The sequence below is a fragment of the Aythya fuligula genome, chromosome 14, assembly GCF_009819795.1.
Source record: "Aythya fuligula isolate bAytFul2 chromosome 14, bAytFul2.pri, whole genome shotgun sequence".
NCBI lineage: Eukaryota > Metazoa > Chordata > Aves > Anseriformes > Anatidae > Aythya > Aythya fuligula.
In genome coordinates, this window is record NC_045572.1 from 9868493 (window position 1) to 9884102 (window position 15610).

A 15610-nucleotide genomic window follows, 5' to 3' on the forward strand; every position below is an offset into this window, starting at 1 on the left:
ATGCAAGTGACCAGTGATGCACAGGTGTGCATGCTGTCATGCATGTTAGACCACTAAAAGGCATCACTCTTTGTAGGTTCAGTTCTTTACCTCCAGCTTTATTCAGAGTTCATGGCTAAAGACCGCATTTATTTGCAAGTTCCAGCTTTGTATTTGTGGAAAGAAAAAAAATAATAATAATAAAAAATATATATAAACAGTTTTTAACTTTGCAAGATTAAGTCCTTATTTCTTTTGGACTTAATTTGACTCACCTGAATTCCCTGGGCTTGTTACTCTGGGTTTATAAAGATGTTTGCCAGGCTGCTAATGAGCTCTGATGGGTGCCCTAAGCTGTTTCACCTGAGTCTCTCATCCCCAGAGGTCCCCCTGGGAGCTGTGTCTCCTGCTCCTGGCTTCATTTGGACTTGCCTCAGAAACTGGGCTGTTGCTGACCCTGGCTGTGGCCACCAGACCTGTTCAACGTTTGCCCAGGTACTGGGGGCTGCGTTCCTGGCTGGTGGAGGGGTCACCCTTGGTCCTATTTGTCCCCCTCTTGCAGGACAGCTTGCTGTGTCTCCTGCCTGGCAGGGCTGTGGGAAGCCAGAGCTGGCTTTCAGTCGCTGTGAATACTTTCAAGACTGGTTTGTTCCAAGCATGGCTCCCTTGTAATGTTTTGTGCAGTTGACCTGGGTCATGGTTTGTGACTTGTCTGCAGCTCTGCTGCCTTTTTGCAGCTTTTACCATAGCTGCAGTGCTTGTTGGTTAGCAGCAAAAGCCTACATCCCTGGTTCTGCAGTCAAGGATATTTGTCTATCTAACAGATAAAGGAAAGTGGTCTGGATATGCTTTTTCTTGGGGGGTGGGCTGGAGGGAGTTTGCTTGTTTTGTTCTTGTGTATTTTTTTCCCTTTGTAGTAAAAGAAATGTATGTAGCTACAGTCACTGGTTCCCTGCGTTAATAAGTGCTTAGTCAGCTATGAAATTGTGGTTAAAATGGTGCCAAACTCTGAAGGGTGCAAGGAAAACTAGAAGGAAGAGCTTGTCTCTAAGTTTTTTTTGGTGAAACTCATCAGGGCCATAACCGTGTTTTAGAGCTCACGTGTCTTATTAATGCATATCTTGTGTGTGATGTGTGGTGGGTAGAGGCAGGTGAAAAGAGAAAAATCTTAGCATGTCTATCCTATGTACAAGCTCTTTGAGTAATATAGCAAATTGTGCTGTGTTGGGAGACAATGTATAAATAGGAGAGCAGCCTGGAGAAGCACTTTTTCCTCATCCCACTAGAGGGTGGGTGCAGTTTGGACAAAGCGAGGCTTTGGCTGCCTGAAGTCTGCCTGCTTGGCAAGGCACACAATGGGAGCGTGAGCAGCAGCTCATCACCTACCGGGGTGGTGGGGCTGTCAGAGATGCCAGTTCAGAAAATATTGAGCTCAGGGATGGATGCAAGCATTTTCCCTCAGTAGTTCAAGCTCTGTAATCAGAAGATGCTGTGAGTGCTAATTATATATAAATAATTGAGTGAGACAAATGTTTTGATCTTCAGTAGCTCAAAACAAAAGCGTCTATATGCTCTTTTCCACTATGGTTTTAGAAGTCCATCATGTTGACACATTCTGCCAGGCTCACAGACACAGCATTTAAAAACACTTATTTCAAAGAGAGAGGAAAAATGTAAGAAATAATATTCCAGGCTGTATTTTCTTTTACTTTAATATTTGCAATTTTTTTTTGTTTTGCAATAGAAAACATGCAAGTAAGAGTTCCTGATTGCAATTTCCACTCTGAAAATGAACCAGCTCATGCAGAAAGTAAATAGCTGCAGTTTAGAAAGAACTTCAGTGCATCACCATCAGTATGGTGTCTTCCCTAAACTCTAGTTCATATACAACAGCCTAAAAGATATTATCTCAGTCTATCTTTACTTTTTTCCCCTAATCTGTTGGTTTGTATAGTGGGAACTGAGAATTCAATGTTGGTTTAGGGTAGAGCAAAGTATTTCTGTAGCTGAACTTTAAAAAGCTTGTCCAGAGTAATGTGGAATAAAAGCTCATAAAGTCAGGGGTTAGAGGACCTCAAAAGAGATAGCAAATCGACCACCATTAATTTGGTAAGGGAAAGAAAGGGTTTAGAGCTCTGAAACAGGGTGAGGGTCAAGAGAATGCCATGGAACTTCTACTACAAGAAAAATAATTAACATACTTAAGAAAAATGTCACCCTTTGACACCAAGTTGAACTCGTCTGTAGAGTCTAGTTGTGCAGACTGCAGTGAGAGGCCAAAGATTTGATCCTCTTGCAGAGGACTTGCAGTTACATGTGAAAATGATAAGGAAGAAGAAATGATGGTCCTGTGACTTGACCATTGGGTGCTGTCATAAAGAAATATATCTGGGGTGCTACAGCGTGGCATGCCCCAGTTGTGGGTAAGAGTAGCACAGCCCTGTCCTGGGTTAAGGAGGGATATTGCACAACTGGCCCAGGTGCCTCGCAGGCTCTGTGTATCCATTTTTAATTTTCCATTAAAGCATCGGCGTTGGCCTCTGCTGGAGACAGAAGACAAGGAGAAGATGGATCACTGAGTCTGTTCTGGCATGATAGCTCCTATGTTTTGTTCCACAGAAAGGGTTGTGATCAACAAAAACACTGCCAACCTAGGTCACTTGCCAGTTTATGAGCAATGGGATTGCTTTGCTGGTTTGTGCAGCCCCAGTTATTTTTGCTGTTATTGAAATGTGACATTGGCTGACAGCTCTGTGGGATCTCGCATATGGAGATGTTGTTCCGCAGGGATGGGAGAAACTGGACAAATTGTAGTGGGTTTTCACATATGGGGCCAATTCATGCCTGATGAACTCCTGTGGAAGATGCTGGCATTGCACCAGCCGAGAGGCTGTTTGTCATGATTAAAGCGCCTGAAATTTTCCCCCTAATGGGGGACCATGCTGGGTTTCAGCGTGTACTGCTCTGCTGCCGCCTGTTTCTGTTGTTGCTAGCTCTTCTGTAGTTGTTTGTGTTTGTTTAAAAGGAGAGCGGTGAGCTAAGCTGGTGGCTGAAGCTGCAAGTGGGGTCTAGCTGGCATTAAAAGTGTCTGACATTGTCACCTTCAACACGTGGTGTGAGAAGGGGCAACGTGGATTAAGAAGAATCGGATCATGGAAATGAGACCAGAGTGGTGGAAAGCAGAAGAGAATGGAAATATCGTGGTGATTTGCTCAAGGACAGTCTGGGTCCAGCATCCAAGTGGTTTCGGAGAAGATAGTCCTGCTGCGGCTGTGCTACACGTGTCTGTGGAAGATGGAGCCTGAAGATGACCAGGGATGGAGGGGAGAGGAGCGTGGTGGGATTCCTGGAACTGGGAAGGGATTGGGTTGAAGGATGAGTATAGGAGCAGAGCTGGGGGAAGCCTGACTGCAGCCTGCAGTGCTAGATCTGTGCAACGTGCATGGCTGGATTTGGCTGGTGGATTTAATGGGCCACCCTAGCAATATATTAGAGAAGGTGATGAGGGCGTAGAGATGAAGATACAACTGCTGTGCTGTTTCCCAGCAACTTATGGCCATGGTTCAGAAAGCTAAGAAGTGAAGATGTCAGTGTGAGTGATTTTTTGGTAAAAAACCAAGCTCAAGTCTATTGTTTTAAGAAGTCTCTTAGGGCATACATAATATGGGGCTCACTTCCACTGCTTGCAGTGTGTTGTGGAAGAGGGGGCTGGAGGAAGAGAAGTAAAAACCCAAGAGAAATGAGCGTGGGGCTTGAAAACAGTAGCAGGGCTGTAGTCTTGAAGAGAACCAGAGAGGCATCTTGTCTAAATAATTTAAGATGGTTCAGCTGGCCTGAAAGGGTAAATAATGATCTGGCAAGTGGGAAAAGATTAATTTTAAAGAGCTGACAGTAACACAGCCTACTAGGAAGGGCAGCGGTAGCCAGACTGAGATTAATGTGGGCAGGAAGGAGAGGGTGTCTCAGGCTGGTGGGGAGAACTGGAGGCATCTTCCTTTGTAGGAGGTGGAGGCACGCTGAAACACCGATGCCTAGACCTCGTTTCATGACCTTTCAGAGCACTTGTTCTGTTCTCATATGCAGTTAACTTTGGGCCGTGGAAGTAACGTTACAAAAAAAGAAAAAGAGGGAGTACGTGTGGCCTCTGAGCTGTTGCTGTGTTGCTAAACCACCGCCATCCAGTGCTGGCTTAAACCGGAGCAGGAGGCTGTGACTGGACAGGGACGAATATGAAGATAAGTTAAGGAGATCAAATAATGTGTCCCGTAAGATGCCAAGGGTGTTCTCTTACGCAAAAGTGCTTAAATTCTAGCAAGCCGTAGTCAATAGTCATTGCTCTTGCAATATGCTTAAACTTGTGTGTAAGCTCTGCTTTAAATTAAGTTGTTAGCATGGGAATTGTGTATAAATGAGCACAGCAGTCATAGAAAAATCAAGCGTGGTAATGGAGAACCCTGAAGTTCCAGAATAAATTCTGATTTATTTGTGTATTTTCTGAAAGCCAGCAAAACTTGTGAGCATTGTATGTGAAAGCAATGAAAGCACTGTCTAATAAGAAAGATTTCTGCTTTAGAGGAACTCTATTTTGCATTTTTTAGGGGAGGGACTTTGAGAGGTAACAGGTCTTTCTCCATTCAGATTTTGAGGCAGTGGCTGGTGAGGTTTCTGGAATCAGAAGGACACGAGGGTGAGCCAGGGAGGTCATACAGGTGTCTGTGGATGGTCCATGAGGAAAGAGAAGAGGTAGGAGAGTAAGGATGAGGACAAGTGGAGCCATAGGATACAGCTGTGAGATAAAGGTACAAGGAGGGTGCAAATATTTGTTATACCTGGGGATGGATATTTTGGGCATGTACTTAAGAGTATGTGCATTCACTGTGTAAGTTTGGAGTAGTAAAAATTACTGTTATTGCCTCCTGCATGCATGTAGAATCTGCCTGCAGAATCTCAGGCAAGTCCTCTCCCAGTCTGGAGGTAGCTTTGGTTTCACATGTATGGTTTTCGAAGGGCCACCTCTGTCAGCCGCGATGTGGTATTGCTGTAAAATACGAAATAATAATCTTGCTCCCTGAAAGCCAAATCAAACCACAGGACAGATCTGACAGCTGTCCAAGCAACTGAAAACAATCAGTCATAAAACAAATGCCTAAGTCAACAAATAGAGAACCAAAGAAATATCGAGTGAGATTAATCACTATCAGTTGTTCCAAGATTTTATAACAAAGGGGGCAGGAGGAGGGATTAGTCTTGCAGACTTCACACACTTTTTTTTCTTAAGGGCAGCAGTTATCCAAGTCAGTAAAAATGAGGTAATTATATTGCAAAATTCTTTGGATGAGAATGAGACTTATGTTCTAAAATCCGAAGCTACACTTACCCACAGCAGAAAATTGCTGGAAATCAGGAGAATAGCAGCTTGCATGTTTATTTTTCCTAGAAGAAAACAATTGACTCTTCAGAACTCATTTTGGAGTGACTGAAAACAGATGGTGGTGGAGATGCTTTGCAACCCAGAAGCATCAGGGTGGTTATGGATTCCTGGGGGCTCGTCGTGCTTGCCTGCCTCAGGCTTAAACTAATTCAGACTGGACTGGGAAGCAAAAGCCCTTTCAGGAGGCAGGAATTCTCAATTGCTGATTTCTCATAGTGAAAGAGCAGGAACGCAGCTTTGTTCTTTCTTCTGCTGTGACTGTTAATTAGACTGTAACGTGCTAGGTGCTGGCAGAGCTGACCTTGCCTTTCCCAAGTCCTGCAAAATTCTTATTTAAATTCTGTAGCAGGGAAAAAAGGGGGGTGTAAAAGCTCTGGACAGAAGCTTGAAAAAGCAGGGTTCCCAAAGACCTGTTGGTACAGCTCAGTGGCAGCAGATCATGCTGGGAAATGTATGCCAAAGTTAAATGTATGTCAAAGTTAACCTGTGACGCAGTAATTCTAGGTGTACGTATACTTGTAATAGCTCTACACAAACAATGAGAAATCCCTCTGTATGCAAAGGCTCTGTGGGGCTCCAGTGTATCTGGGGATCCCCTGCTCAGGAGGAGTACAATGAGGAAAGACAGGCTTGTGCTGTGGAGATGGTTTTCTTCATCAGAATAAAGGTGGTTGTTCTGTGTTTGAGGAAAGCACCTTCTCCTGCGATGCTTTTTCGATGTTAGTACACCAAGAACTTGAATTCTGTCCAAGCCAACAAGTATATGCATTAAATGACGGTCGCCCTGTGTTTCCACTTGCCAGAACACCCAAACGAGGCTTGCTATTTTTATATCAACCAGTCAGGACAGACACCTATACAGTATCTCTTCCCGTACACTGTAGTCCAGAGACATGGAGATCCAGTTTTGTGTATGAGTCCTCAGAGTTCCTACATCTGTGACTTGCTGCACGACTTCTGCCTTTGTCAGTATTATTTCATTGCCCTTTCCAGAACTGGGTGCTGCTGCAGCTAGTTGTGCAGCTAGAGAATACTCATGATGTGCTCTGATCAAGGTTAGTATTTAAATAAATGCTTAATAATTTCAGGCTGTGAGTAGTCATGCTGGATTAACAGGAGCTCCTGTGTTTCAAGGCTAGCTTGTGCATCTGTGCTTTGTGTCAGGGAGCAGGTGCACGTTTTCAGCGCGCTTTCTTACAAAAATTAAAGCAGTGCTGTGGAGAGATTCCAGATCAAACTTGGTTTTCAGGCTAGACCTATAGCATAGCAAACTCTGCCTGGGATTTGGAGGTGGAACTGTTGCTCTTCTGTTGCTTTCTTCATCCTTTAAAGGATGGAGATGGGTCAGACCTGCCTGTCACTTGCAGCTTTGCCCCTGCTGCAATCACCTGGGGCTGTTGCAGACATCTGGGGTTTGAGGCAAGCTTAATTAGTGTAAAATCTGACCCTTCCCCCTTCCCTTTCTCTCTCTGAAGTCACAGCTAAGCCCTCACCCCTTTTTATTTACCTTGCACTTTATCTTTTTGTTCTCCTCTCCCCAGGAGTCCAGTTCTCTTCATGGCTTCAGTCTCCCTCCTTTTTCTCTTGTCCTATTGTCATGCTGAGCCTGTGGGGTTCTTACTGAGGAAAGGTTAGAGTGAGAAGTCCCTGCAGCCCAGATCTCACACAATCTCACTTGAGCTTAATCCAATTTGTTTTTTTGCAGGGAGTTTTACAGCCGGGCTGGGGCAGCCCCAGAGCCTCTGAAGAGTAAACCTGGGCTGGCTGCACTGCAGCACGCTCCTGCCTTGTCATCACTGGCTTGGTCCTAGCCAGGAAGGTTAACCTTTGTGGGTTAAGGTCTTTAAATGATCTAAAAATGTATGGAAAGCCTGTGGAGAAAGGATGTTATGTTGGTCTTCAGTGGAGGAAGAAGTGAGGGCCAGGCAACTCGAGGCAGAGCAGCACATGTACATCCTCAGTGGTACTGAGGGAGCAAACAATTCCTGTGCAAGCTATGGTCCTTGGATGTTTCTTCAGAGCTCCTCATCCTCTTCTTAGTGCCACCATTTAAATGGGCTCCTGCTGACTCTTGGGCAAGCTGGCTGCTCCCCTGCTCTGAGGGGTCAGAGGCAGTGACTTGGTATCATCAGCTAATATTATTTCAGGCTTTTGAACACTGGTGGGGATGGAGGCTGAAGAAATGGGAGAAGCAGTATAAAACTTCATGCTGCCTGATCCTGGTAGTATCGGAAACCACAATTTATGAGCTTTGAGGTCTCAGATTTTTTTTCTGAAAGAGTAGTGAAAGCACAGGGGCTAGACTCAAACCCTGCTCACACCACAGTCTGGACTTGTGGTGGTGGAAGCTGAGGTTTGTAATGCAGTTGGGGCCCATCTCAACAAATAGCTCTTCAGGCACTTGCTAATTTAAAAACATGGCTAGAATGCTTTGGATATGAGGAGTACGCTATCCGTGTTTACAGAGCCTTGCAAAGGCATGAAATAGTGTTCCCTGTGTTAATGTTCCATTTAATAATAGCAGCCTGCCCCTCTAGGTAGTCCATTTCAAGACATTAATTGAACTTCTTGGGTGCTCAGGGTCATTAACCTTTGACTGTAGCTCACACCAGAGGCAAAGTAATAACTCAGATGTTCTCCCCGGTGTGCCTTATTGCTTAAGCACACTGTAGGAATGCACGATATCACTGGATAAATCATTCACCACGATATCATCAGAACGGCTGGTTTGCCATTTAATTCTACTGGGGTACAGAATGTTTCAAAGCATGGCAATTAACATTTTCATTGACTGGAAAACTTAATTGAATGATGTACATGTGTTTAAAAAAAAAGTGGGGAAGGAGAACAAAAGGAACAGTGAGCTGCATGTTGGCAGGTAAGTCTGCATCCTCCCCCAGGCAGGTGCCTTATCTACGTGGTGTGCTTACTGTTATCTCTGCTGGCCTGGACCATCTGCCAGGTCTTAGCTCTTACCATGCTGGAGGTTTGCAGCACGGTGTTATAAGGGAGAGAACTGGGATGTAGCTGTGTATATATCCAGAAAATCCAAAGATATCCAGAAAAAATAGGGACACCTTAGACACTAGGAAGCTTATTTTCCTCTACGTTTCTCGGGCTGTCTGGAAAATTTCTCTAGGGGCTGTTAGGTTTGAGTATTTTTAGAAATGATTTTAAGCTGAAAATGCTAGTGGATTTGCCAGCTTGGACCAAAGCTGGTAGTACTTCCTAGGGTAAAACTTGCTCTCAGCCTTGTGAGAGCTGAGTGTTCAAGATTTCCCTGCAGGTACTTCTTGGACTGCTGTGGTGAGCTATAGTTGGTGAAATCACCAAAAAAATTAGCTAAAAGATGTATTCACAACTGCTCATTCTCACCACAGCTTTTTTTCTTTTTAAATCCCATCTTCAGCAGCCCTCCACCTCCCAGCCCTGCTGTTCCTTTTGGCCCCCTAATCCCTGCCCTAAGCAGGGGGCTTCCTCTGCAGCCCACCTGGCTGCTCTGGGCACCCCGTGTCCTTTCCTCTCCTGCAGGCTGAGCCCCAGCTGGGGCTGTTTGGAGGTTCTCTGACCACTGCATCCCGACACAATTCTGGGACTTTCCAGGCTGAAATGCCTGCAGAGACTGTTCTGGGAAGACAAGGGTTCAGCCTGTCCAAAGCCAGAGGCAGGGAAATGTCCTCGTCTTTGACGCCTGCTGATTCTAAGAAGTAGCTTTGGCCCATCCTCGTGCAGAAGCTGTCTCTGCTGGGGCCCTGGTGGATGGCCACACGAGCAGTAGGCCCCAGTTCCTGGTAATGCTTCCCAAAGAGAGGGACTTGGGTACCAAATAAGATCAAAATATTCTGCATTTTTCTGTGTTGGTGTGACCTTAGCAATGGGACCAGAGGGTGGAGTTTCCAAAGTACGTGACCGGTAGCTACAGTCCTGAAGGAATCCAGAAACCTCCAGTGTGCATATGAGCAGGATAAGGAGGAATGTGTAGCTACTGGCTTTATTCTAGGACACTGCCGTCCCTTAGTCTAGCCTAAACCCGGTGCCAGAGCAATGAAAGAGTAGAGATGAGTCTGAGGGAGCGTGGAAGAACATGAGCTCACCCTGGAGGTCTTAAGCTGCCAAGGTTTTCCTGAAAAGGGAGCTGATTTCATGCAGGCAGAATACAAGGACTCGAATGTCCCCAATAGGAAAGTTTCTATTAAAAAAAACAAACCCAGACGAACGCTTTCATATTAATGTAAAAATTCTTCTGTTTATGAAATCAACTCTTTAAGGGGGGTGGAGGGGTGGGGGCAGAAAAAGAAAAGCTGTTTGTTAGCATAATGAAATCCAGACAAATATTTATAGCTACTTTCAAGTGGCTTGTTCTAACATGAGTCGACTATCCTTAATACCTTCCCTTTAACACCATTAAGCATCTCACTGGCACTCAGAACAAATTTATGAATGTCTTATAAAAGTCAACAAGCCGCAGGAAAAAAATAAATAAAAAAGAGCCTTGTGCAAACAGTGCTTCATCACAAGAACTCAAACAAAGAAGGTCATATTCGTCATTTGTTCAGAGAGAGGGTAGCCAAGAAGACTGATGAAAGATGACACAAGACCTGGCTGACTTTAAATCTCCACCTAAGAGCAGTTTCTGTAGGTGCTGCCAGGGTGGCCACACTCTTTGCAGGCTGCTCCCCTGCCACGTCTTGTGGTCTGGTGGCTGCTTTTCTCCTCTCGAGTGTTGTCTTCTGCACAGATGCGGAGGTTGTGGGGGGAAGCGCAGGAATCTGGCCTGCGAGGCCTTGTGAGGAGGGGGACTCCTGTCTAATGAGGATTATGGTTTGATGGGTTTAATATAAATTCCATTGCCTATTTCTGTTGTTGGAGCCCATGAAGCAGATGGGGAGGTATCAAAACGGAGGAGCTGGTGGTAAATCAGGTGGGCAAATGTGCTGGTATGAGATGGTTGTGAGGGTGGCCTGAGGTAACGTAACTCTTCTCAGCAACAGCTCAAGAGCTGATCAGAGGGGATTTGAGTTGGTAGTTGGTAGTTCCCTGTCACATTTAAGCACTCTGATACACACAACAGCAATTAATTAGGAGCTTATTGTGACCAGTGAGCCTTTTTTTTTTTTTTAAATCAATTCTAGGAAGTTCTGAAGCTGGAAGGGAAGCTTCCTGGAAGTGTCATCCTGTCAGTGACAAGCACACAGCGGGAGAGGGAAGAAGCCTGCATGTGGAGGCTAAAGCTGGGCTGGGTCATGGGCTGTAGGAGTAGGAAGGGCTGGGGCCTCATCCAAGGCAGCGAGGTTCAGCTCTGAGCATCAGCAGGAGCCAAGTCACCCCCTGCAGTGAGGAGAGGCTTGGGACGGGGCTCCAGCATGGTGCATGGAGGGAGTTTGCCTTGGGCTCATTGTTTTCTGGCTTAGGGGAGTGTTAAAACCTGTGGAGGGATGGGGACTGGGGGAGGGATATGCCTTGCAGGATGGGAGGTGGGAAGTGTTTAGACTATATTGCAGTAGGGTCATAAGCCTAGGTTAAATCTGGAGCTGGAGAGACTTTTTTAACATCATAGAATCGTTTAGGTTGGAAAAGACCTCTAAGTTCATCACCTTGGCTGGGTTTTTGGAGAAACAGATATTTACTGGAGAAAGTTCCTTTCTTGTGGCAGTTTTTGTTTCTGATGAATCACTGAATTGTTCTGCCAGCTTTCAAACCTGCCCTCTATTTTCACTTTCCCCAGCTTTTGGAAATCTGTTCAGCATTAAGAGCAGGGATTGTATTCTTTCCTTCCCGTGGTGAAGGAGCACGTGTGCATGCGGTCACATTGTACAAATTGCCAGCACAATGCAAGCAGTGCTGTATTGCACTGAAATGAGTCAGGCTCTGCCCCCATAGCAAAGCAGGTGTCCTGCAAGGTGCCTACACTTGCAGGAGACCTCACCTCTTTAGTCCCCAGAGCTGTGCCGTGCTTTGAAACTGGAAAAATACCTCTTCAGTACTGCACACCAACTGGATAACTACACATCTTCAATTTTTATTGTCGTGTTCCAGTGTTGAAGCTACCTGGCGAAAGGACTGCTACCACCAGGCATCTCTTGGCTCTTGCTTGGCCACTGGCTGATGTCAAGCAGAGAAGGGGACCCAAAGGTACTTCCTACCAAGACCTCAGCTTCTGAGCACCGGGGATGCTGGACGTGGGGAAATCCAAACTCTGGCTGCCTTGTAACATGGTGCCTGTGGGATATAAGCTTTCAACATCCTGCAGACCACCGTTTCCCTCCTCCAGGACAACATAAGCCTGATTTCTCTTGGTTTTGCTATCCCTATTATTATTCTTATGCCAGGTGAACTCAGAGGCTCTGCCACCAACCATGCATTAGAAATGGTCGCTGTTCCTTGTCAGGGTCTAATGCTGCAATCGAGGGCAGGTCACTTAAACCTGTCAGTGGGTTTGGGAGGGGGGGACAACGTGTGTGTATATTCTCTAGCTCACGGAGCTTAATAATCCTGTGGAAAGGAAGCTGTTACAGGATGCTTATCATTTTTTACCTACTAACTCATTTTCAAGCAAAACTGGAAGATTTATGCCCATGAGATAGCCTGCAAAGTTCAAGTGAAGGGGAGTGGAAAGAGCAACCCTCAAACTTTTCATAAGTCACACAGAAAAGACCTGAAAAAATCCTCTGGCAAGGGATGATGAAAGAGCCTCATGGTTTTGAAAAGTTTTTTTTTTTCCTAGGGTTAAAGTCTGCCTGCTGCAGAGTTAGACTTTCTCCTGCTCGGAAACCATGTAAAAGTTAAACAGTTCAAGAGTATTTGCTGCTGTAAATTGTTATCCAGAATCCTGGTGCTCTTGGCTGTCTATGTTTTATCTCTTATTCATGTCTTTTCCTTCAATATTTAAGGTCATTTTCTGTTTTATGGCATGACATAAACTGATAACAAAACCCTACAGCCTCAATAGTTACTTTAACCACTTATTTTCTTTTAAACATTTTGTCTTGCCAAATTATTGAGTCAGCTGTAATGACCTTGATGTAAACATGTACTTTTGAACTTATATGAGGATCAAAGGCAAAGCAATGTTAAATGGAGGCTGGAATCTGGAAATGACCCATGCAAAGTTGGCATCTGTCTTCCCTCTCCTTTCATTCATTTTTGCAGTGTGGAGCCCAGAATAAATTTGCTCATTTCAAAAGTGAAGAAAATGATTTTTTTTTTTTTTTTTTACATTTGCTAGTGCTGCAAACACTGTGGTGTCTGAGCAATGGTCTGCCTCCTTTCTTGCTTTAGCATGGTCATCATCAAGATAAATCTTTCACAAGTGACACAGGCAAAAAGAGCTGTGCTGTTTATTTTCTGACCATTCTTTGCTTGGATTCTCTGACCAGAGTAAAACGCTAGCCAGGGAAAGTAGTAGATAGCTCTCAACTGCAGGTTGCAGTATTTCAGGAAGAACGCTTTGTCTGTAGTGATTCTTTTGAGAAAGAAGTAGGGGGTTCATCACAGACTTTTTTTTATTCATTTCTAGATGAACAGAAGAACAGATCAGCTGTTTATCCCTTCTAAGAAGGCAGCCAAACCTGAACAGCCAAGTTAGAACTTTGCTGTGCTGCTCTGAAGAAATGAAGGATGAGTTGTGCTGGCAATGGAGGCTTTGATTCTAGTTTGTTCCAACTGTTGATGCTGGAATTGAGAAGGTTTTGGTAATTTATTAAAAGTGACACTTAGCTTTGCTTAAGATGACTTAAAATTCTAAACCAAATCTCTAGAAACCTTACTTGCTTCTGTGAGAACGTGCAGAGAAATAAAGTCCTTTTCAGAAGTGGTCTCTGATTTCATGGACCACCCTTTAAGTGCCCAGAGCATCTGCAGCTTCCCTTGGCTTCATCTGGAAAGGAAAGATGTCAGGGAAAAGCAGGCCTGCTTTGTCCCTTAGGCTGCACACTTGGAAGGTGGAGATGCATGAAAGCATCCTGACGTACTCTCTGGTGATGTGAGGGCAGTCAGGGCTGAAGCAGCACTAACAGTTTCCTGGGTCTCTTCCACTTTGTCTTGCAGCCTGCTCTTGTCTGGTGGTAATAACAGAAGCTATCTGGGGTCAAGGACAAGAGTGCTTTTCTCTTTTCAAAGAGAAACAAGTTCTCTCCCCCCCCCCCCCCAAACACCCTATGTTGAAATGAATGAAATCCCTGCTGTAATTATCGCATCTCCTTTACAGAGTTGTTGGGTTTCCAGTGAGTAAGTACCTATAAATGCTAAATCTTTAAGAAGTTAATTTTCCAGGCTCTTAGTGGCATTAAACAGTAGATAGAGTTTATGGAAACCTGATTCTCCAGCAGCTATAAATCCCTAACAGTGACGAAAAAGTTGCTGCCTTTTTTTTTCCAGCCACACGGTCTTTAAAATATTAACAGGATTTTTTAAACTTTATTTGGACCAGCAGTCATTTTTCCAGCTGTTGAGCTGATCAACACTTCAGTTTTTTCTTCACTCCCAGCCCATCAGACACTTACATTTTTATTTTAGTTTTTAACAAGGAGGAAGTTTCGCTGACTACTTGGTCTTATTCCTAAAAATACATAGGAGAGTATTTAAAGGAGGCTTGTCACCATTGCCTGGATTGTACAGAGGTCCTCTCTTATCCCATGGGGCAACGCTTTGCAGGCATAAATACAGAAAAGAGGCTGCTGTCACTGTGACATAGCAATAAAATCCTTCATATTGTACGTGCAGTTCTGACATCAATGAGATCTGGCAGTGAAGATCAGATCTAAATCTTCTCAGGACGCTGCAGTCAGTCCATGCTGTGGCATACTGATGGGACAGAGAAGGCTTCTGACAGCTTTCCATTTGCCTTATGAGACCCTCTGCTTGCAGAACTCTTCCCTGAAAATGTTCTCCCCTCCTGGTGTTCTCTGCCACGTGGCCCCTTTCCTGCCTTTGTCAGGAAGGGTGATGTGTCAGTGTTGGTCAGAGTAGGGGAAAAGGACACTCCTGGGATCCTTGCCCCAGGGTATTCTGCAGCTTGTTAGACCCAGTGCAAGGAACAGCTTCACTCTACATACAGCTCCTGGTCAAGGGAACTGCTTAGTGTTGAAGGGAGATGTTTGTGTGTGTAGGGAAAATAAACCCTTGGGACTGGCTGGGATCCTGGAATTTCATAGTGCAAGGGAATTGTGTGGTGTTCATGCTTCAGGAACACCAAATTCTTTCAAACTGGGTCTGTGTTGATGTGCCTTTTGTAACAGCCACCGAGAGCTCTGCACACGCTGCTAGTGCTAGAGGAGGTGAAGGAGTAAAGGACTTGAGGTGAAGGGTGAGCTCAGACTGCGTGTTACTCCCTGGTGCTTGGCTGCAGTCGGCTCTGCAGTGTTAATGGTCCCATCATTTGCCTGTGAGCGTTTTATAGATCTATATTGATTTGGTTGTATAAAAACAATTAGCAAAGAGCATCGGTTACGTTCTCAGCTGGGGAGATTGCAAGGAGCAGACGAGGAAACCGGTGTCTGTAGTTCTCGCAGTGTTCAGCTCCTTTCTGGTTTATAAAAGGAGGTGTGTCAGGGAAATTGCATAATCTGGAACTTGAATTTAAAATGAATAGGGCTCACAGAACCAGATAATTCTCCTAAGGGAAAAATAAATACCCAAAGAAGTTAATGGCTTAGTGTTTTGAGCACATGTTACCAAAAAATGAGAGCTTGACAGCCATGGTTGGGTATGGCCCTTCTCTCCCCTGCCTAGCTCGGGGGTCAGAACATCTGATCATGGCCAGGGGGGTTTCTTGGAGCACTAAGCATACAGAGATGAAGGAGGTGTATCTTCTAGCTTGTTGGTGGGAAGGAAATAATGCATCAAGACAGTCACAGCCGGGGACCCAAGCCCCAGAGCTACCTGTGCCTGCTGGGTGCATTTCAGCTTTCAGTTATTGTAGAACAGGTTTAAAAATAAGCTGGCATTTACTGATGTGTATCTGTTAACTTTCTCCTTTCATCTCCAAGTGGATTCTTGGGCAGAACTCCCAAATTTCTTGGAGGAGGCCCTTCTTCACACCCTCCGATACTAAACACTTTGGGACCACAGTTCTGCATATTCTCACTCTCCTCTGGAGCCTGGTGCAGGACAAGACCCTGCTCTCCTTTGTTTAGTTGTTCTTAAAATCGGGCCATTTGTTTGGACTGTTGCCCAAGTATTTTTTACAAGTCCAGACTTCCA